At 36.9% G+C, this 23,197-nt stretch overlaps 1 protein-coding gene across 8 annotated transcripts in view; it reads right to left on the bottom strand.

Moving 5' to 3' along the window:
- Window positions 1-23,197, bottom strand: part of SLC25A21 (solute carrier family 25 member 21) — a 485,208-nt gene that overhangs the window by 209,232 nt on the left and 252,779 nt on the right. The window contains exon 1 of one of the 8 annotated variants that reach the window (XM_027065614.2): window positions 9,382-9,905. The exons of the other annotated variants lie outside the window; for them this stretch is intronic. The gene's annotated coding sequence lies outside the window, so the exon portion shown is untranslated. Of the gene's footprint in view, window positions 1-9,381; window positions 9,906-23,197 lie in introns of those variants that run through there. 8 annotated transcript variants of the gene reach the window in all.

Genomic DNA, 23,197 nt, shown 5'->3' on the forward strand with positions numbered 1-23,197 from the left:
CCATAGCTACAGAAACTCTTATTTTTAAACACTTAGTTAATATCAGACTTTATGCCATGCTCCCATGAACTCCAGCTTACTGAGTCAGCTTACTGTACCTACACTTTAAGTAAATTCCATATACCACATTCTTTATCAAGGTTTGGCTTGTGGGGGAAAAAAAAGAAGGTTGACTTAGTTTCAGAGACTCCTCTCACTGCTATGTGGCGTTCACACAGTTTAAACACATGATTTCTACTAAATATAGATTAAACTAATATTTATGTCCACATGAAAAACTTGCAAAAATGAAACTGATTATACTTCATGTAAATTAAATACCAACAAGAAACAGTATTTGGGTACTAAAGTATAAGATACTACATAAACACAAAGGCAGATAGATTTCATTATCACAAACATTTAGTTATACTAGTACTGAATGTGTTACTACTCATAGAAACATTATCTAGATAATAAATAAATAATAATATAACAATCTACCCTGGAATTCTACAAGGTGCCTACAAGGTCTGAAAACATAGATGAATAAATATAATATTGTGAAGGGCCTTGTCCACCCATAAAAACTAAATTAGGGGCGCCTGGGTGGCTCAGTCGGTTAAGCTGCCAACTTCGGCTCAGGTCATGATCTCGCGGTCTGTGAGTTCAAGCCCCGCGTCAGGCTCTGTGCTGACAGCTCAGAGCCTGGAGCCTGTTTCAGATTCTGTGTCTCCCTCTCTCTGACCCTCCCCCGTTCATGGTCTGTCTCTCCCTGTCTCAAAAATAAATAAACGTAAAAAAAAAATAAATTAATATTAACTATTTTTCATACTTTAGACTCTGTTGACCTCATAGGAAAGGCATGGCTTTGACATTCACTCATAGACTAGATTTAGCTACCAGATAATTTTTTTTAAGTATAGCTTACATGTATGTTACATTAGTTTCAGGTGTACAACACAGTGATTCAACAATTTATACATTATGCTGTGTTCACCACAAGTGTAGTTACCATCTGTCCCCATACAACACTATTAGAATATCACTGACTAAATTCCCTATGATGTGCCTTTTCTTCCCATGACTTATTCATTCCATCACCGGAAGCCTGTATCTCCCACTCCCCTTCACTCATTTTGCCCAACCTCCTATCCCCCTCCCCTCTAGCAACCATTAGCTTGTTCTCTGTATTTATAGGTCGGATTCTGTTTTTTGTTTGTTCATTTTTTTTAAGATTTCACATATAAGTGAAATCATATCATATTTATCTCTCTTGGTCTAACTTATTTCACTTATTAGCATAATATCCTCCAGGTCCATCCACGTTGTCTCAAATGATACAATCTCATCCTTTTTATGGTGGTGTAATATTCCAGTGTGTGTGTGTGTGTGTGTGTGTGTGTGTGTGTGTGTGTGTGTCTGTGTGTATACATCTTCCTTATCCCTTCATCTCTTGATGGACACAAGTTGCTTCTATACCTTGGCTATTGTAAATAATGCTGCAGTAAACATAGGGGTGCCTATATCTTTTCAAATTAGTGTTTTTGTTTTCTTTAGATAGTCAATCGTGGAATTATTGGATCATGTAGTATTTTGTATTTTTACTTTTTTGAAGCACCTCCATACTTTTCCCCACAGTGGCTGCACCAATTCAGGCAATTTTTGAATAAATAAAAAGGGAAGAGCAATGTTTATATCATAACTCTAATTTCTTCATGTAAGACTTTGATTTATCTATAAGGATCAATTTCTTCATTTCCCTCTTATACGCAAAAGTATTACAGGAGACATCTGGAACAATGGCAGAAACTAAAATGGCACTTATAAGCCTGGGAACAATACTGGAGCTCCTCCAAAATCCATTCTGTCTTTCATCCATGTCCATGATACCTCAGAAAGATGGCATTTTCTAGCACCTCTTGTGTGTGACCACATGAGTAAGTTCTCACCCAGGTAAGGTGAGAATCATAGAGCCTAAGACTATGAATCCACCTAATTTAAGAACTAATTTCCCCTTCCCACTAACTGGAGCTTCAGTGCGGTAGTGACTCAAGTTATACGTTAAAGATAGGTGACAAGACAGGGCCCTAGAGGATGGTGGAGTAACCACTGGAAGGGACCTGTGTCCCAGAGTAATTATGGGGAGCAGAGATTTGATACTAAACTAAGCTATTGCCATCAGGACTTTACATGAAAGAGAAATATACTTTTCATTCTTTGAGACACTGTGTTGTTAGGTCTCTTTGATACAGCAGTTAGGCTTTATCAGTTAGTTTAGGCCTAACACATGCAAATGCCAAATCAGGTAGTGTAATCATACAGTTGTCAACTATATTATGAATTCACAAATGGTAACTTTTCTGAATTAAATTCAACCTACCACCAAGGAGGAAGGAGAATTCTGCTTTTTCTCAAAAAGAAGAGTGACAGGGGTGCCTGGGTAGCTCAGTCAGTTGAGCATCTGACTTCGGCTCAGGTCGTGATCTCGTGGTTCATGGGTTTGAGCCCCACATTGGGCTCTCTGCTGGCAGGGCAGAGCCCAGTTAGGATCCTCTGTCCCTTTCTCTCTCTGCCCCTCCCCCACTCTCTATCTCTCTCAAAAATAAATATTTAAAAGATAAAATAAAAATAAAATAGAGAATTTGTAAAAGAAAAAAAAAAAAGAAAAGCGAAAAAAGGAAAAGAGTGACATCATGAAGCGTGCCATCAAGACCAGGGCTATGAAGTTTATTGGGTTCACTAAGCTATGCCTAAGGCTTCTCTTGCTTTGTAATGGGCTTTGGAGCACCAGTAATTGAAAACTGAATCAAGAAAAAGATTTAAACTTGATGTGGAAAATATGGCTCAAGTTGGACCACAATACAATTATCAAAATGAGCAAAGAGTCTAAAATGCCATTGTCTAGAAAATGAAACAATACCGTTTCTTCCATTGCAGAGTTTAATTTATTCATTATTTGTTTCACACAGCTTGAAAGATACCCCTGAAAGGATCTTTCGGTGTTTTAATGGTGCTAATAGTGTTTTCTAGAATGAACACATATTCCATGTTTTCTGTTTTACCTTACCAGTGAAAAGCTGGAGGAATTTGTGTGAGAGAAACAATGCTTATCTTATTCGTGCAGGTACTCAATTCCAACAAAAATAATTTGTCAAGGCTCCTTTGGTTGTTTGAGACAAAATTCAACACAAATCAGTTTAAATACAAAAGGGGAATTTGTTGGCTTATAATTGAAATGACGGAAATGGCAGGGATACTTGGCTCCAAGACTTTATCTCCCTTTCTCTCATCTGCTTGTCTCTGCTTGTCTTTATTCACTCTTGCTACAGAGATTTCCTAACACAGAGAGAGAACTGCCTGGGAGATCCCCCTGTTCCTACCCAGTAATCTTTAAGATGCAAGAGGCAAGCAGACACTTCTCCAATAACAGAAAAATTCCTGGCAGGGCTTTGATTGGCCTCACAGTGGTCACCTGTGAATCCCTAGTCCAATCACTGTGGGCAAGAGGTTGTGGACATCCGATTGGTCAGGCTTTAGTCACATGTTTACCTCTGGATGAAGGGTTATGGAAAACAGAATTTCAGAGTTTTAAATCTTTTTGTAACATCTTTTTCTTTGTAATTTGACAGATAAGATTGGGTTTGAAATGTTTAAACAATACTCTTGCTGCTTCCTTCTCCAAATAATTACATTTTAATCCTAATTAACTGACTCCCTTTCCATACTGCTAACCATCCAATGACAGTGGTACTGGGACTAATTAATTGCACTTCATCTCAAAAAACACTTTCCTACTAGGAGCTCTTAGTTTATAGTTTGGTTATTCTATATTCCTGTGAGATCAGCAAACTTGGAAAGGAAATGAAATGGCTCAAGTTTTAAATACACATATACTGCATGAGATGTTATGTTAACTTGTGGATAAGGCCCTGGCTCACCTAAACTTGTCATTTATAAAATATTTATTGTATCAGGGAAGGTGTGGAGAAATAGGGAAGACATAATCCGTGCTTGAAAAGTTTACATAATAACTCTGGAAGCCATTGCAATAGGGCATCATGATTATTAAAACTGTACACTGCTTCCTGGAGGGGCAAACAGAGGTAACTGGCTGCATGTTATAATCCACAGTTCAGTTTGGCATAGCATCTTGCACAAAAGTATATCCCAAACCACTTTACAGAAGTGAAATTTCCATTCTCAAGCCAATATATGCTATACATTACAGAACAGCTGTGTGCAAACGCTGCCTCATGGGGGGGCGGGGGGGAACCCTGAGGCATTAGGTCATGAGATGAAAATCCAAAGGAGAACTTGGGAGGCATGGACCAGTAGGGCAGAAAGGAGGGGTAAGAGGAAACAATGACAGGAAAGGAAACATGTTAATTTGCAAGATTTAGAAATGAATCTGTGATAAGCTTAAGATACATCCCACACTTTTTCCCCTAGAAAAAAAATCTAGACAATCTTTAAAATTTTTTTTAATGTTTATTTATTTTTGAGAGACAGAGCACAAGCAGGGGAGGGGCAGAGAGAAAGGGAGACACAGAATCTGAAGCAGGCTCCAGGCTGTGAGCTGTCAGTACAGAACCCGACGTGGGGCTCGAACCCACGAACTGTGAGATCATGACTTTAGCCAAAGTCAGACACTTAACTGACTGAGCCACCCAGGTGCCCTGAGAGTAGGATAATCTTTTACATGATCCAGAGGAGTAGCAGCAGAAGTTAAACAAAAAAATCATGAAGTGAAAGCTGACAAACTTTCAAAGTAGTGGTATAATTACATAGGATCTGTAATTCAACCATTAGGGGATAAAGGCAATAAAATGATATATTTTGAGGGAACCTGAATTATGGTAAACTATTACCAGAAAAGGTTAGGGGATGAGACGGACAGTGAAAGCTAATTTCATAAACGTAAACACAATGCATGAATTGTGTACTTTAAAGTAAATAGAGGGGCGCCTGGGTGGCTCAGTCGGTTAAGCGTCCGACTTCAGCTCAGGTCACGATCTCGCGGTCCGTGAGTTCGAGCCCCGCGTCGGGCTCTGGGCTGATGGCTCAGAGCCTGGAGCCTGCTTCCGATTCTGTGTCTCCCTCTCTCTCTGCCCCTGCCCCGTTCATGCTCTGTCTCTTTCTGTCTCAAAAATAAATAAAGGTTAAAAAAAATTAAAGTAAATAGAATTTTATAAAATACATTTAATTCTAAGACAAAGCAATTATGTTCTTTCAGAATCTTGCCTGGCTTTAAGAAACCATAAAATACCAGCTAGTGGGGAACTGTATTTAACAAATGATGACAGTTTGCTGTGCTTAGACTGGATTTCTAATATAAAATCCTGCTTTTAAACCTAAATAAAAAATTTTAAGTAGAAATAACTCCCAAGAAAATTTATTTTACTATTTATATTTCTTGTCACTTAAATAACATTGAAATATTTTAAAAATTCAAATTCTCCATTTTGGATGTTCACTTGAAGCTTACATTTCTATTTCAAGTATCATCCATATAGCAAATTAGCCTTCCGCACACTGTGTGCCTAAAAAACATTCTTTGAGGGTGCCTGGGTGGCTCAGTCAGTTAAGCGACTGACTGGATTTTGGCTCAGGTCATGATATCACAGGTTGGTGAGATCAAGCCCTACGTTAGGCTCTGCGCTGACAGCATGAGGCCTGCTTGGGATTCTCTCTTCCTCTCTCTGTGCTCCTCCTCCTCTCTCTATCTCTCATAAATAAATAAATAAATAAACATCTAAAAAATTCTTCAAATTCCATGAACTCCAAGATTATTCATTTAACAACCAGTTTGCATAACTCATTACAAGTTACGCACTTCTGTTAAGGGGATATACTCTTGATTACTAGGGTTTTCCACATAAATAAAAAGTTTTACACTCCGTATCTTGTGTAAGCTATTCATGTTTGGCATATGCTCATTTTAATTTGGCAAGTATCACATTTTACATGACACATATAACACCATGTGCGAAAAGTGAAGAAATCAAATCTGTAATGTATTATTTCCTGAAGTATTTGGAAATACTGCACACTTAGTTGGGTTGTAGATAAATTTGGTCTGTCTGGCCTTTAAAAGACATGGAAGATACACAGATTATCACTGATTTAGGCAGCATAACAGGGGTTTAGCAATGACTGATACATATGAAATTTCCACTAAACTGGGTACAATTGGGTTTTCCTTTACCTTCTTAAATGCCCAGTATTTTTTTTAAAAGCCATACTACCTGAAAAAACAACAACAACAACAACAACAACACTGTGTCTTAGAAGGAAAATCAATGGACCTTTCAGGAATTTTCATACTATCATGTATCTTAAGAATAATTATGGAATAAAGGATCCTCCCCTGCACGTCCATCTCCTCCATATGCTCGCTCCAGAAGGAAAGGCAGAATTAGAGTGGTTAACAGTGTTGGATGCAGAGTCTGAATGATAATCTTGGTTTAGCAATTTCCTTATCTGTGTGATGGAGGCACAAACTGTACTGACTTCAGCACTCAGCACAGTGTCTGACATAGTATAATCATGGGATAAACAGTGGCTACTCTTCTTGCTGCTATCACTATTTGTAACTCGGAAACTTCTCAGATAACCCTGAGAAGTGTTCTTCACCATGATGGTGAAGGTTCCAGCTGTACTACTGATGGCATCCTCCCCAGTTCCAGCCTCATCTCAGAATCTAGTCATTCTAGTGGGGACGGGGGGGCAGGGATGGAATTGCAGATGGCTTTTCAGCCTGGGAAGGCTCTACTCTATTGGCTGCTGTCTCAACTGTGCCTTTCTCTAAGGAGGGAAGCATGTAGTAGAAACACACACACACACACACACACACACACACACACACACACACACCTCTGAAAATCTCTGTTTGAGCTCTGTATCAAGTTTCACAGATCACTTATTCCAGGGGTTCTTAACCTGTGGTTGAACTTTGGAAAGAGGACGGTGTCCACGAATTCCTAGAAATTACATGCTAAATTTTTCTTTTTTAGTGTTCATTTTTATGACAAGAGAAATCCATGACTTTCAACAATTTCTCTAAAGATTATGTGTCCTTGAAATAAGGACTCACTGAGCTTCAATTTCCTCCTCTATAAGATGGGAATAAAAATAATGGTCCTATTGGCCTTACTGCGTGTTCTGAGGATCCATTAGAGTGTGAAAGACTATAAGTCATCACCATATAAGCATTTGCTATTCCTAACCTTGATGCTATTATTTCTTTTTATCAGTTTGTGTGCACACTTCTGATTACACAGTATCATCCACAAGGAACTCAAAATCTTCTATCTACTTTTTGAAAACCATGTCATAGCTTGCCCAAGCAATAAGCATTGAAAAGAAGATTGAGGCACTACCTCCAGAAAATAGTCTACAGATGTGTTTTGTTCAGTTCACACAGTGTTCTTTCAAGAATGAGTTGGTTGTCAACATTTAGAAATCAGGAGTTTTCACATAAAAAAATCAGATTTCAGGTTACCTGAAAAACTGAAATATCTGGCATCCCTGAGTCACCTTTCTGCAAGACAACCACTAGCCAGAGCTGAGTACAGGGACATGTAACCCCTGTATCCCATTGTTGAATCTGGCCCTCCTGCTTCCCTTGTTTGGCCACATAAGTGTCTCTAGCCTATAGTTATGAAGTCTAAATCTTAACTGAGTATAATCATTCTGTTTTGAAAATATATAAAATAAGGTGTCATCTCCCCTTCTTTTTCTTCTTAGAAAGTTCTTCCAAACCTCAAACATGGAATATTTAGAATAAACATTCAGGTATTAAAGGACAAAGTATATTCTCCACACATACTGCTCTTCAGATTAGCAAATTCTTATTTGTTGAAAGAACATCCTCTAACAGGAATATTGAAGGGCAAGACACACAACATGATTACAAGATCCAAGAAAGAGGTAAGTGATGTGATTGGGGAAAAGCCATAAGTTTATCCAATGGAAAGTCATGACCCTCACTCATAATTTAAGCTTGTACAAATCAATTAGGTATAAAGGAATAAATGGATTGCTAACATATCATTTGGAAGAACTTGACATGAATCAGCAACTGAAAGAGCCTCCTAATTTTGACCTGAGCAAAAATGTCACTTTTAAGAATAAGAAAAATATGAAATATAGGAAGGTGTCTGTTTCTCTTAATTTTTGTAGGTGACAAGAGATATCATAAGGCTGACTTTTCTCTGGAACTTACTAGGAGGAAGAGCCACTTTGAAAATTGAAAATGCATGGCGAAAATTTAAGGTTTGGGAAGTTCTGGATGTTCTCCCTTTTAAATCAAATATTCTTTCATGTTATTAAGAGCCCCCAAATAATGAGTAGGCTGCTACAGATTACGATAAAGAAGAAAAAAATGATACCAGGGAATCCACTTAGGTATGATTAGAATTGACCCTCTTTCAATACAGTTCTTAAACTCTAGTCCAAGATTATTTGCTCTAAGGAATGCTCTATTTTTAAAATTGTTGATATTGACATTAGAATTTTGATTCAGAAGAAAACCATATCAATTACATAAACCTGTGAAAGATTTCAAGATTTACATGGTCATTACCAAACTAAAATTTATGCTGGATCATGTACTATTGTAAATGTTTCGGCAAGAGCGATGTGGTATAACAGAGGCCATCCATTTGAGCGGTAGAGCCTGTAGGAAGTTTTTCTTAACCTAATTGCAGGGGCCATTTGGGTTAGAGCAAGGTTGCACTGTAAATCTGCCACTCCTAGAGGGCCAACTTTCTCAATGCATATTGAACCAATATTCTTGCTATGAAACTGTGTAAGCTAGATTCTGTGCCACTATAGTACAATGCTCCTCAATAAACTTGTTTTCACAAAAAGTTTGCCCACTCATGCGTCCCAAGGCTGTTGTAATCTTCATTGTTGAGGCTGACCTAATAGCAGGGACATTATTCTATTTCTTGACATGTTTAAAGTTCTCTAATGAATAAAGCTAACAGCTTATGGCTGCTTCAACTGTCACTTGATTACCCCGAAGGGATTTTCTTTTCTTTTTCTTTTTTTTTTTGTCTTTAAAATTGGCCTCCTAGTTTGTTTTTAACTACCTTGTGCACAGAGGTCTGAAGGGGAAAGCAGATCAAAGATCAGCTCGCAACATAAAAAGCAGCTGTAGTTAATTACAGGCAAATGAAGGACATCTGACCAGATTCTTTATGAGCCGCCTTGTCACACATTCAACAGTCTATAATCTCTGTGACCTTGTCCCTTGGTCCTGAACTGTCGCCAAACCTGAGAAATGGATATGTCTCAAATTATATATGAATTAAAAAAAAACGGGAGGAATGTTCAGGGTGTGACTTAGGAAAGAGTGAGTGATGTGGAAGAAGAACACAGTAAACGCGGAGTTACCTGGGATATATAGAAGTCACCTGGAGTTTCCATCGTAAAGTAGCAAGTCTTTTCTCACACTGAAAATAAAGTCATTTGTTATAAAGAGGTAGATAATCAGATTATAAAAGTTAACATGTGAGAAGTGAAATGCAATACTTACTCTGCTATGATTTGAGAGAAATGAACAATACTCCTAGTGTCCACTATTTGACTTCTCAAAAAATTTTTAACTGTTCTTGTTTTTAAGATGCTATTAAAATCTAAATGACTAAAGTAAAAAATAAGGTTTTCTAATTTTATTTCAATTTTTTATTTTAGAAAGAGAGACAGTGCACGTGAGTGGGGAAGACGGGCAGAGAGAAAGAGAATCAGAAGCAGGCTCCATGCTCAGCATGGAGCCTGACACGGGGTTCAATCCCACTACCCTGGGATCATGACCATGAGCTGAAATCAAGAGTCAGATGCTCAACCAACTGAGCTATGCAGGCGCTCAGTTTTTCTAATTTTATTATTAAAAAAAATTTTTTTAAATGTTTATTTTTGAAGGAGAGACAGAGTATGAGTGGGGGAGGGGCAGAGAGAGACAGAGACAGAGAGACAGAATCTAAAGCAGGCTCCAGGCTCTGAGCTGTCAGCACAGAGCCCGACGTGGGGCTCGAACTCACAAACCGCAAGATCATGACCTGAACCGAAGTTGGATGCTCAACCGACTGAGCCACCCAGGCGCCCCATCAGTTCTTCTAATTTTAAGAGCAATACGTGTTCATTCTACATATTGAAAAGTCCCAGAAATATCTAAGAAAAAAATACCCCCAAAACCCAGCCTCTGAGAGAATCCTGTTAAGATTTATATTTAAATCAAAACAAAAAAAAAATTGAGCACATACTACTGAAAAATCAGTGAAGTTGCACTGTTTGTTGATGGCCAACATGGTTACAAAGCATGGATGAGTGAATGAAAGGTATGGGTTCTGGTAAGTCAGTACCCTGTATCAGCAGTAGGAAAATGGCTGTTAAGGGCCTACATTGGCCCCTTAAAAATGCATCACCAGCATGGATAAAGGAAAAGCCACTGTATCCTCTATAAATCCCAAAGTGATCAGATAGCTCCTGTTTCTGCCTGTTAGCTTACTTCATATAGGCCCAGAATGGCACACTCCATGCCCCAACCTCCACTTTCTTTTGACTAGAGGTTGGGGATTATAGGAAAAATGCCTACTTTACAGGACTGTGTAAGGAAATAGGGGATCATATTTCTAGGTACGCTGTGGAAACTGCAAAGTATTAATTATTTATTAACTATTGTTAGCAGTAATTGAGGTGCCATGGAAAACATTAAAAATGATTAAGAGTCTACCTTCAAGGAGTTTTTATCAAGTACTTCGAGGTACAATACATAAACAAAAAAACTTTAATTAAAATTTGAAAATAGGTTCAACTTTACAATGCAATGTACCAGGTAATCATCAAGTTACCTGTAAACATCTGAGAAGGAATGATACCATAGCCTATAGGTTTTGGTTTATTTGTTTCTAAACAAACATATCAGAACTAACCAACATGAGTGAGTGTGATCCTTTTCAAAGCTGTCACCTTCACTGCCTGTAAACATGAAAAAGGTATTGCCAAGGTTTAAAAACTTTTTTGGATTCTATGGGGTTCCCTTGTTGTATATAACTTTTAAACACCTAAAGTTGTAATTTTGAAGACAGATTCAATTTCTGGAAAGAACTGAGTATCAGATAGAACCAAGAATAGTGAATACAGAGACTGATACCTAAAGAAATGTCACCACATATTAATGAAATCATTTTATAAAAGACAAATTATTTCTGAAGAGAATTCCAAGAGTGGGTATCCAAAAAATATTTTGATTAAGGCAGTGCCTTGAAATAAGCTACTATTCAATATTCAACACTGTGAATAAATTCTGATTTATTCTCCAGTTTAAAAAGTCCTGGTTACTTTATATTCAACTCTGTAATTTCATAGGACTTCAGAGGAGGGAGATACGAGAAAGCTTTGCAGTCTAATTTGGACTTGATTTGTTAGCAGATGAAGAGTGAATTTTAGAGAAGTTGAGTGATATGTAAAAAATTACGGTAGGTCACAGAGAACTTTTAGGGCAGTGAAAGTATTCCTTATGATACTATAACGATAGATACATGTCATTATACATTTGTTATAAATCATAGAATGTACATCACCAAGAGTGAACCCTAATATAAACTATGGACTTTAGGTGATAATGATGAATCAATGTAGGTTCATCCATTCTAACAAAAGTACTGCTCTGGTGGGGGATGTTGATAATAGGAGGTGTTGTGTGTGTGTATAGGAGCAGAAGGTATATGGGAATCCTCTGTATCTTTTCCTCATTTACACTCTAAAAAATAAAGTCTATTAAAAAATGATGGTGGGGAATCACAAGGCATTGATGGGAGGAAAGAATAATTAGAAATCATTCCAGGCAAAGGATAAAAAAGAGTATAAATGAGAGAAGAAGGCAAAGCTCTGGGAAATGAAAGGATTTCAACACAAGGCTATCCAATAAAACTTTCTGCAATTACGGAAACATTTTATAATCCGTGCTATCCCACATGGCAGCCACTAGCCTCATGTGTGACTACTGAGCATACAAAATGTGGCTATTATGACTGAAGAAATGATATTTTGTTTTTGTTTCCTTTTAATTAATTTAAATGTAAATAGCCATATGTGTATAGCAGTTACCATTCTAGATAATGCAGGATGGAGCATGGAGTGAGGGTGCTGTGAAATAGGAATGGAGAGTTACATAGGATATAGCCAGACACTGGAGGATCTTCAGCTAAGTTAGGGAACATTAAATTTATCTCAGGGAACATGAGAAGCCAATGAAAAGATTTAAGAGGGGGAGTAGCTCACATAATCAATTTATTTGCTTTTTTGCATCAGGCTACAACAGAAAGGATGGATTAGGGTTGGGATGATGGTTGAGGCAAGGGTGCCAGGGAAGAGGCTATTGGATCATCCAGACAACAGATGTAATATCCAAAAGGGTAGAAATAAAGGCACGGCACTTGAGGGACACTTGGGAAGTGGAGAAAAGGATGGATTGGATGTTAGGAATAAGGGAGGTGGAGGGAGAAATATATGAGACCTGAGGATGATGGACGATGGAACCATTCACTGAAGAACAGCTCTGAGGAGAATGACAAGTTCAGTTAGGGACATGTTGAAGATGAGGGGCCTGCTAGGCATCCAAGTGGGATGATACACATTTGTAAGCCATGCACATGTGAATGGCCATGGAAACAATGGGAGGGGATAACACTCTTCAGGGTGAGTCTGAAAGTAAGAAGAGGGACTAGGACAAAACCCCAAAGAATACCAACACCCTGACATGATTCTTCTGTTTTTATATCAGTCTTCTATTCATCCCTGCCTATTGTAGCAAGCCATATTAATCTGCACTTGTCTTTTAAATTAAAAAAACCCAAGCTCACAGTCTCAGTGCTCCATGGCACCCCACAGTATTTGGCAATTTCTCACCACCCAACCCCCCATTTTTAGGAGGCACTGGCATATGAACAGTGTTATTCTAAATTTGGGTTTTTTCATTCAGGACACAATTTCAGAGAAAACAGAGTGAACTCTACTGCAAAAAAGAAAAATTACTGGTGACAGAAACTATATGAGTTAAGCATGTTTTAAAAGAAGTTAATAAGAACACAGTCATCAAAAAAAACTCCACAAGGTTTCCCTCTCCTGTAAACAGATTAGCAAACAAATGTCCAGTGCCCTTACTACATTTGGCAAGCCATCAAATAAGCTACTAACAATTAATCACATCACAAAACAAGAAAATATACTGATTTTTTAAAGTGGAAGCATAACACAAACTCTCCTAGCTAAATACAAACAATGATACCATTCCAGCGAATTCAAGTTTGCTTTATCAAGTTTTTACTATGCAAATCATAGCCTTAATGGAGGGTGCCATTGCTCCTATACAGAACTTGTGATCACGCATGGTAAAGGTATATAAGTACCACTCTTAATTATTCAGGTGTATCAGACTATCAAATGCTCTTATTTGAGGAAGCGTAGCTAGTAGATTAACTGAGATACTACTTACTTCACTTTAAATATTCATAAAAGCTAGCAGGCAATCCAAGTGTAAGTCTAGGGACCTTAGGGTCATTCTTATTTCAAGAACCCGACAGGCACTTCTCCATAAATAGATTATGATAGACCCCAAGTTGGGACATTCTTTAATTTAACAGCCTCTTATTAAGCATTTACTAAGTATCAAAATAGAGAGAGCTTTCACCATCCTGCTGAGCAGTTTGGACCTTACAGGTATGAAATACGAAGTCTCAAAGTGTTGGAAGATGAGAGATGGTGGGGTAGTGACAAGATCTCATCTTTGTTTTCAGAAAGAGAACATTGGCAGCAGAACTACAATGCAGAGAGACCAAATTCATGAGCCCAGTTAGAAGATTTACATTAATAGGGATGAAAAAAGATTAGTCCATGAAATTGGGAAGTGGTGACGGGGATGGAGAGAAAGGGATTAAAGATACTTAGAAGTTGATTGGGAATTGAGAAATAATTCGGAGATTATCGCCTGGGGTGATTGAGTAGATGTTTTTGATCCCAGGGGGTATATCTCTAAAAATATTAATTATTTCTTAGCCTCTATTTGTGGTACTCTCCTAAGAAGTACCTTGGAGGTGTTAAAAACTCATTAGTGGCTTATTTTGGAATTATACTCATTTCTTTATTGAACAGACCTGTCAAGTAGTTAATGATCTGTAAAACTCTTAACTGAACCGGGAAGAGCTCTTTAATTCCTTAAATCAAAGATCCTTTTATTGTATTTTGTAAATTCTGATTTGCTTCTCTAAATGAATTGTATGTATCTTTCAGTGTGTGTTTTCTAGCCCCTGAACTGTGAGGAAAATTTTATTAGTTTTCAATATGATCAAAGGGAAACCAAACCCAAACTGTTAGCTTTCTAAAAATCAACATACTAGAGATTTTAAAAGCTCTTGTGAAACTAAATCAGCAGTTGTCGTGAAGCTGTACTCTATTCCTAAAATGATATTTCTTTTTTTACTTTTATTGCTGCTTCTACTAATAATAATTCTATTACTCTTACTACAACTATTACTATCATCACCACTATTAAAACTAGCTTACTTTAAGTGCTTTTATATATCAAAGCTGTTGCACATATTTTGTGTATTAATTCATTCATTAACTCATTGCTGACAAAAGTATTCACAGCAGCACTCTGAAGAGAATACCAAAATTTCCCCACTTTATTAATGAGAAGATTGAGGCACAGGGAAGAGAAATAACTTCCCAAGCCCCCGCAACTAGTAAGAGGCAGAGTTGAGATCCAACCCTGTTGTGCCCTATTACTTTGGTGGTCACCAATCAACTATACCTCCCAGCATTCCGGTCCTGGTGGAATGCCCTTTCCCATTGACTCCAAGCTCACCCCATGACTGATTTTGGACACTGAGACATTAGCATGTGTTATGTAAGCAGAGGCTTAATAAGCCACTTTCACACTGGTATTTTCTCAGCTGGCACACTTATTTTGGAGATCCAGCTGCCATGTGCTGAATAGTCTAAGCCACATGGAGAGGCCACATGAAGGAGAACAGAGACTCTCCAGTCTCGCCCAAGAGCCTATGCCAATAGCCAGCCACGTGAGGGAGTCATCTCTGCCACTGCAGCCACCATTTGATTGTAACTGCATGAAAGACTCCAATCAAGGCCAGCAGAACTACCCATGTGTGTCCAAGCAACCTGCAGAATTGTGAGACATGATAAAAATGGCTGTTTTAACAAAACCCAATTAGTCTGTGCTCTTAACCACTTTGCTATCCTGAGCTACAGTTACCTTCCTAAAAAATCATTACAGATACCTAGCTAGCTAGCTAGGTCTATATCTCTATGTATCTCACTGAGTATTTCTTTACTGTGTGCTTATTATAGCTACTTACTATCTTAAATCCATATTTATAAAATGTGTCTTCTCTGTGTGGTATACTACATGACTTATTATCTATCTTAAATCAAAAATATATCCTGGGAATTAAAAACTGATAAACTACCTATCCATTGCCAAGAAAGTTCAGTTTTACCACAAGAACCAAGTTGTAGAAAGGATTAGACCTATTTCACTATCTCTGTTAAGAATTTATAACAACAATGTTTACTCATTCAATCATTCAACAAATAGTTAAAATTTATTGCACAAATATTATGTACCAGTAACCATGTTAAGCAGTTTACATACATTTGCTCCTCACAACCATAAGGTTGTACGAGGGATGGGGATGTACTAGAAACCATGCTGGAGGTCATGGCTAGTAAGCGTCAGAGCCTGACCAGACTCAAGTTCATCTAACTTGAGTCCAAGATCTTGCCCCACATTCTGCTGCACTTGGTACCTCTCTACAGGCAGCAGGCACTAATAAAATCCTAGTTGATTATGGCAGTTAAGGCCTTAGAATCTGACTGAAAGCATTACTGAATATACAGTCTCATTAAAAATGAGTCTCACTCAAAACTCCCATTTCTAGAAATTGAATTCAATGAATACATTGAATTGATGTAGTCTAAAATTGAAGATAAATCTATAGATTATCTTAAAATTAATATACAAACACAAATTAATGTTTAATGCATAAACTATTTTGTGGGTAAACGTTTGCCTACATGTTAATTTGCAAAGATTTTAAGCCTCTGCTTGGCTAAAGGTAATCCTTCTTAGGCAGGAGTCCTCCTTGGACTATCCTCGTTAAGTTAGGTGCACATCTTAGCTCTCTTGTAATGTATCACAGTGAATTCTAATGTTCTATTCACCAATCTACCTCCTAATTCTCTTCCACCCACACTGGATTGTGTGGACTTTCAGAACAAGACTTATTTATTAAAAATTGATTTTATCATATAGCATCTTTGGTGAAAGAATAAATCCCTGGGTAGAAGGAGGCCTCAAGGCAACATTTCTCCCTTCTCTCCCCAGCAGCCACCCACTGGGTTCCCTTTCCACCTGCCACTGGCTGAGAAAATCTGTTCATTCTATTAAGAGATAATATTAATAATGTAACTTTAAGTAATAATGTAATTTTAAGTAATGGTGAAACTTTAAGTTTTTGTTATTTTAAGTCATTTCTTTCCTTCCAATTTCAAAAAACTTTTGACCTATACAATATGGGTTTAAGGACCAGAAAATGATACATAAAAAAAAAGAGAGAGAGAAATTCCTAACACAAAAACTACTATATAAGCTTCTATATTGTTTACATAGTTAAAATCCAAAACGTATTTTGGGAAAAATAAACACCTTAAAGTAGAGGCAGAAGTAGTGATGTCTGAACTGACTTAGGAAGGATAAGAACGAGTTGTTTGAGTAGATGTTTATAATCCTTCTCATTATTAGTGGTAGAAAAAATAGGGGATAAAAAGTCTGAGTGAAGTGATTCCTTAGTCTATTGTAAATTGTATGTTGTCAAAAGAACCTTTTATAGATCATTTAATTGTAATCAGAGTAAATCAATCACAGCAAATGCTAAGTATTAATTTTCTTAGGTACTAAGTTAAGTATGAATGAATGGAAAGCACCACGTGGGTATGTCTTTGATAGACATGGAAATTCAGAATCAGATAGGTCAGAACATTCTGAATTATCACAGTAAAGCTTGAGGGATATTCTAAGAAGGACAGACACACTCCAAGAAATATTAGGTTTTTACAATATATGATTATGCAGAATATTGCTAGGTCATGTAATAAGAAGTCACAGTAATATGGGACAGTTGTAGTTAGGTAAGGGTTTCCCTTAATAAGCAACTCTTCTAAGCAACTCTTCTAAGGCAGATCTTCCACCTGAAAGCTAAATGCTAAATACACTGACATTGGCAGAAGGTGAACAAGAATAAATGAACATAAACTTTCTGCAAATCAGAACGACTTAAAGGAAATTTCCAGCTTAGAATAAATACGTGTTTAATTTGCTTCCAGATTCCCTTATACTTGACTGGTTTTAATCACCGTGACGAAAATTAATAAATGATTTGTCAGTGTTTGGGAGACAGTATAGTCTCCATCTGGTATATTTGAGGCCTGTGAAAACATTTTCCAGTACTACCCAGTGACAGAAAACATTGGTAAGGTAAGCTCTTACAGCTGAAATGCAGCAGTTGATTGCCAATGGAAGCTACAGAAAAGGATGATTAATATAAACAGGCTTTTGCCTGTGTTTCACAGCAACATTACATAAAGCAGGGCTATTTCAAGAGACTTTTATATTTTAATTTCCAAGAGTCCATAGGGTAAGGGGTTTTTTTCTTCATCTTGTTTGATCTTTGATATTTAAGACCAACTTCTGTGTTTTGTTTATTTTTTCTTTGCATTGGAAAAAGAACATAAAGTGAGTGACAACACATAATCAGGGCTAATTGGTATTTTTCAGAGAAAAAAAAGAAAACACCTTTTATGATGAGCCAAATGCAAACATTTTACAAATAGGGTATCTTGCACCAAATAATCATGTCAGGAAAAAAAATGGTTATGTTGCATGCATGGAAGTATTTGTTAGTTTCAAATTTAATCACAGCAAGTGGTTTTAATTTATATTTCCCTAAAATTTGGCTATTACACAAAGCAAGCACTTTAAAGGACTGATTGTCTTCTCCCTGAAGGAAAGAAACTGAAAGTTGATTTCAAACTGAAAGGGATAATAGAGACAAAACATTTTAAATAAAAATAAATAAAGGGGGTAGGTAAACCATCCAGTGGCCAGCTTGTTTAATATAAGATTATTTAGTTTCTCTTTTAAAAAAAACTATTTTTTCACTCTAAAAATGATCAGAATGATGCAAGCTAACTATTCTTCCTTAATATACTATCAAATATGTAGGGGTCTCCTTGCTGCACTGTTGGTAAGGGCTGTGTTGCCGAAACAGGTGATGACAGCAGTACTATTTTGTGTTATTTTAGCCGTCACTAGCCTTCCTAGTATTTTTCACCACTCCCACTTGCTGGCAGTATATCATGGCACAGTTTCAACAGAATTCTACTATGAGCTGTGAGCTAACTGGGAAATGTCAACATGTAAAGCCATGTCTAGAATTAACCTGTCTTTAACAAGGGCAAACTCCCACACTCTCTCTTCTCTCTCAAAACTTAATTACAGCAGGAGTACAGCAAAAAGGGGTGAAGATTGGATGAGGAGATGCTAGAGACAATTCTATAACCAAAGATAAGATAATCACACAAAATCCACCATGAGCATTTTGCTATGGAGCTAGAAACTAATATTGTTCGTCTTGTCAGAAAACAAACTCTTCTAATTAAGAACCACATGGCCATCAGAGTAAGACTCTCTATCCCTCCAAAGTGAAAGGATCATGCCCTTCAGCTTATTGTAATGCATGCCACGTCCCCTCTTCTCTGGAACATCTGACTTTAATTGAACAGCTATTGAGATTCCTGCTGTGACACCCTAGAAGTATCATCACACTTTTTAGGCATCAGCCTTGGCTGTGATCTGCCCCATGTCCTCTTTAATGACAAGAGGTCAACATTCTATCTCAAACCAAGTTACACACTATATGATGGCTTCTCTTAGCACTGTTGACCTTCTCACTGCTTGTTGACCTTGAAAAATGACTGGTAACCACCAGACAAATCAGCAAAACTCCTGAAGGTCATGGCCCCTGTGTAACCTAATCAGCATCTCTAAATAATTTGTCAGAATCAAGTTGAGAGTCATACGCTCAAAGGACATTACTGCCTACATTACTTCTTCTCGGGTAAGAAGTGGGTCCATAAGGATATCTGTGGAAAGACTATAGAAATAAAAAATAAATGTTAAAAAACTTTGGTAAGATTTGAGAAAACAAAGAAATAAAAGGTGGCTTTTAGATTTAAAAAAATTGATTATAGCATTTCCTGGATTCTCAGCAATATGAGAAAATTTCACCAACTAAAAAACAGAGATTTAAGACTCTGGACTATTGTCAATGCAAGTGGCCTCTGACAATGCTACTAGCATCCTGGGGATCATAAAATGACATGAAAAAGAGCTCAGATGTTGTCTCATGAGATCACTTCTCATTCAAGCTGTTTATCCTTTATCTTCTCATAAATTAATGTATTATAAACCCCACCATCAGGGAAAATAAATGTAAGTATTTCTCATTTTTCTCACACATATATAGTTCAAAGCTACTCATAGAGTTCTAGCACAAAACAAACAACACACAATGTATTTCCAACATAGTTTTCATTGAGGTTTAATTTAAATTCACTATTTAACAACTGTGGATAATGTGAATATGTTGGTGGGTTCCACTAAAACACATAAAGAGATGCTGTTTGATTGTAGGCCATAATGGCATAAATTGTGAATTTTTTTTAAATGCCATAAACTCAGTTCAATTAATTTTGAAAATGTGGGCACATACTCTGACAAAATTAAGGTAATTAGCTTATAACTACTACCTAAGAACTGTTGAGTTCCAGATCTATTATCTAGATTTGATTTCTCTATGGCTCAGAGCCAGCTTTTAAATGATCTCCTGGACAGTTCCACCTGAATGTCTCTTGAGCACCTAAATCTCAATCTGACCAGAACAGAATCTCTCATCTCTCTTCCCAGCCCCACCACCAACCTCCTCCTCCTTTGGCTCCCCCCATCCATCCTACACACAATAATGCAAATCAGAAGATTCATCTTCAACCTAGAAGCCCTCTAAATCATGGGATTTCTCACACCTTGATTTCTCTTAAATCTTTTCCTTTCTCTGTTTCTACTGTCTTTATCAAATGTCAGGCCTTCCTTATTTCTGAGTGGACTTGAACAATATCCTCCACTATGGCTCTTTCTGCTTCAAGCTTCTCTTTACTCTTCTTGCATATCTGATATTGATGTTCCACTGCCTCATTGATTGCCCACTACTCATAAGAAAAGATTCACCTAAACCCCATCTTTTTGTCCAGGACTTCATCTCCAATATTCAACTCTCTTTCCTTGGTGTATCTCCTGTTTTCTGACCCTAGAAAAGTAACTGCATATCTTGTTTGACCCTGGCCTTCTGGACACCAAGGGTCAGAATGCCCCACATTCCTATCTGCCTTTTGAATGCCACTTGGGCAACTCTAAACAGAGAGAAGCCTCTTTTCCACAATTTGTTATTTATATCCTGTGTCTTACAATAATTTTGTACATATGTATTCCTTTTCCCACCAAAATGTAAGCTCCTCAAAAAACAGAACCCATGTACTATTCACATTTTGGTCCTTAGCATCTATCACAATGCATAGTGCACAGAAAGCAATTTAGTAATGTTGAATATAGTAAATAAAGAAATGTAGCAATAAAGCACTGAAAGATGCTTCAGTTCTTGGATTCAGAGCTATATAAATAAGACATAAACTATAGAGGCAAACTAATGGCATTATGGTTTGACTAGTTCCTAGTCAAACATTAGTGAAATATTATTTATAAAGAAAATAATTAAGTTCCTGGCAAAAATAATGCTAATTATATAAAAGTCAAGAGGTACCTTGTATTGTACCATTAGTAGAAAAGATTAAAAATATTTACAGACAAAGGTGAAGTTTTGGAAAATGAAGATTTCATTTTCAGTAACAACCTGACTAAAAGCAAATTAAATGTTCTCATCTGAAAAACTGAAACTGGCAGCATAATCTTACTGCTTTTTGCCATTTCATGATTATAAGTGTTTTCAGGGTCTGAGATGTGTGATTTAGCATCACTTGTGTGTATGAACAATCTGCATTGTTCAAGGCACTAGACTTTGGGGAAGAGACAAAGGCTCCTTATGTGACTGTGATGCAGAAGTACACTCTCTAAAAAGGAATATAAAATGCAAAGCCCCGTAAGTTCCTTAGCTTAGGCCAGCTTCCTTAGTGTATGAGATTTACTATAAAGATTGAGCTAAAAAAGTTGCAAAAAATCTTAACATCAGTATAGCAGATGTTAGACATACTTTGAGCTCCAGATGTCCACAAACAGCCTTGCTACACTTAGTCAGACCATGGGTCACCCACCCTAGAATCACATGTCTTTACAGAGATCAAGGGATGATTGTGGGATGCCATGGTTTTCCTCCAAAATGCCAAGCTCAACATGATAAGCAACTATTTCTCAAACATCCCCAGTTTCCTAAATAACTTACTGAAAAGCTATCATCCTCAAGTTGATTTAAATCCTTCCTGAAAAACAAAATTTACTACAGACTCCCGATCTGGACCTAGGGAATTGGCTGGACTTGAATCAGAATTGTTTTCAGAATTGCAGGATGAGAAAGCCCAACACAGAGGAGTTTAAAGAGAGGATTTCACCAAGGGCAGGGAAATATTGTCCACAATAATTGTGTAAATCTAGAGCCATTTTTAGAAATCACCTTCAATTTAACATAAATAAATTTCATACTTTCTCATTGTAGATGATCAGAAACCAACACAACTGTAAAAGTAGAAAAAAATGCAGAAGCTATAACTTTGTCACACATCTTTATTACCTTTAAAATAACTAATGAAAAACATTCACACACACATACAAAAAAACCCCACCAAATGGTGGGGAAGAAAAAGAAGCTGTAAAGGGAAAAGCCAAAAGATCCTTTTAAGTGTAAGACACATAAATTTTTCTTTCTCTCTCTCTTTTTTAACTACCCTCCTCTGTGAAAAAGGTTTTATGTGATCAGTCAGAACTTCTAGATAGTAACTAAACAGAGAAAAAAAGACAGTAAAAAGAGGTAGAGTCCAACCATAGACACCAAAACAGAGTTCATGGTCTTCCTATCGCTCCTAGAAATAATTATCTCAAGAAGAAAAGAAGATACATGATCAGTTTTATAACCTCAGATGCCAGTCTTCTCTAAACCTTAAACCAAAACTATTTACCAAATCCACTTTGCCATTAGGTATAATATCTTACTTTAAAGTGTTTTGGAGTGAGATTTAAACAGCTATTTCCATGTTAAAAATTAGTGAATTGCTTATTAGGTTATATCTTCATTAGATTTCTTTATCCATGCTTAAACATAATATATTTATTGAGCCATCTTTTTTAGTACAAACTCCTAATCCAGTTTTAGAAGTACTGAATGAATTCCAAGTATATTTTAACTTTTGTATGAATACTTGCTAAGAGATATATCAAACTGACATTGAAATAATATATTACTCTGGGGTCAGGATTTCATAATGGCATTTCCTAAGTCCCAGCAATTCCTGTATCTACTGAAATTCTAAAATTCCTCCTTGGTATTCCTAGCGTGGAATGGGAGAAATAAATTAAATATAAATATAAATTTCTACACACAATACACACACATACATACGTGTGTGTGGTGTGTGTGTGAAATAAATTAAATATAAATATATACACACAATACACACACATACATACGTGTGTGGTGTGGTGTGTGTGTGTGTGTGTGTGTGTGTGTGTGTGTGTATGTTTATGGATATTTCAAGTCTTTGGGTATGGATACTCAAAGACTTGAAATACCAAGGACTGAATTTTGGGTAATTACACAGGAGGCCAAAGAACAGATAGTATAAGTTTTGATTGAATCATATACATACACTCGATTTGCAATCAAATGTTTCCTTGCTAAAGACCACAGACCAAATTATTATATCACATATTTAAAGACAAAAGACAAAGAATAGTGATGAATGAAAGTAAAGATCTTGCCAATGAATTTCATTCTCTGTAAACAAAATTACACTACCATAAAAGCTGTTATTTTGTAAAGATGTCCTGAAGATATTTTGTTTTGTCAGTTCT

The sequence above is a fragment of the Acinonyx jubatus genome, chromosome B3 (assembly GCF_027475565.1).
Source record: "Acinonyx jubatus isolate Ajub_Pintada_27869175 chromosome B3, VMU_Ajub_asm_v1.0, whole genome shotgun sequence".
Taxonomy (NCBI): Eukaryota; Metazoa; Chordata; class Mammalia; order Carnivora; family Felidae; genus Acinonyx; species Acinonyx jubatus.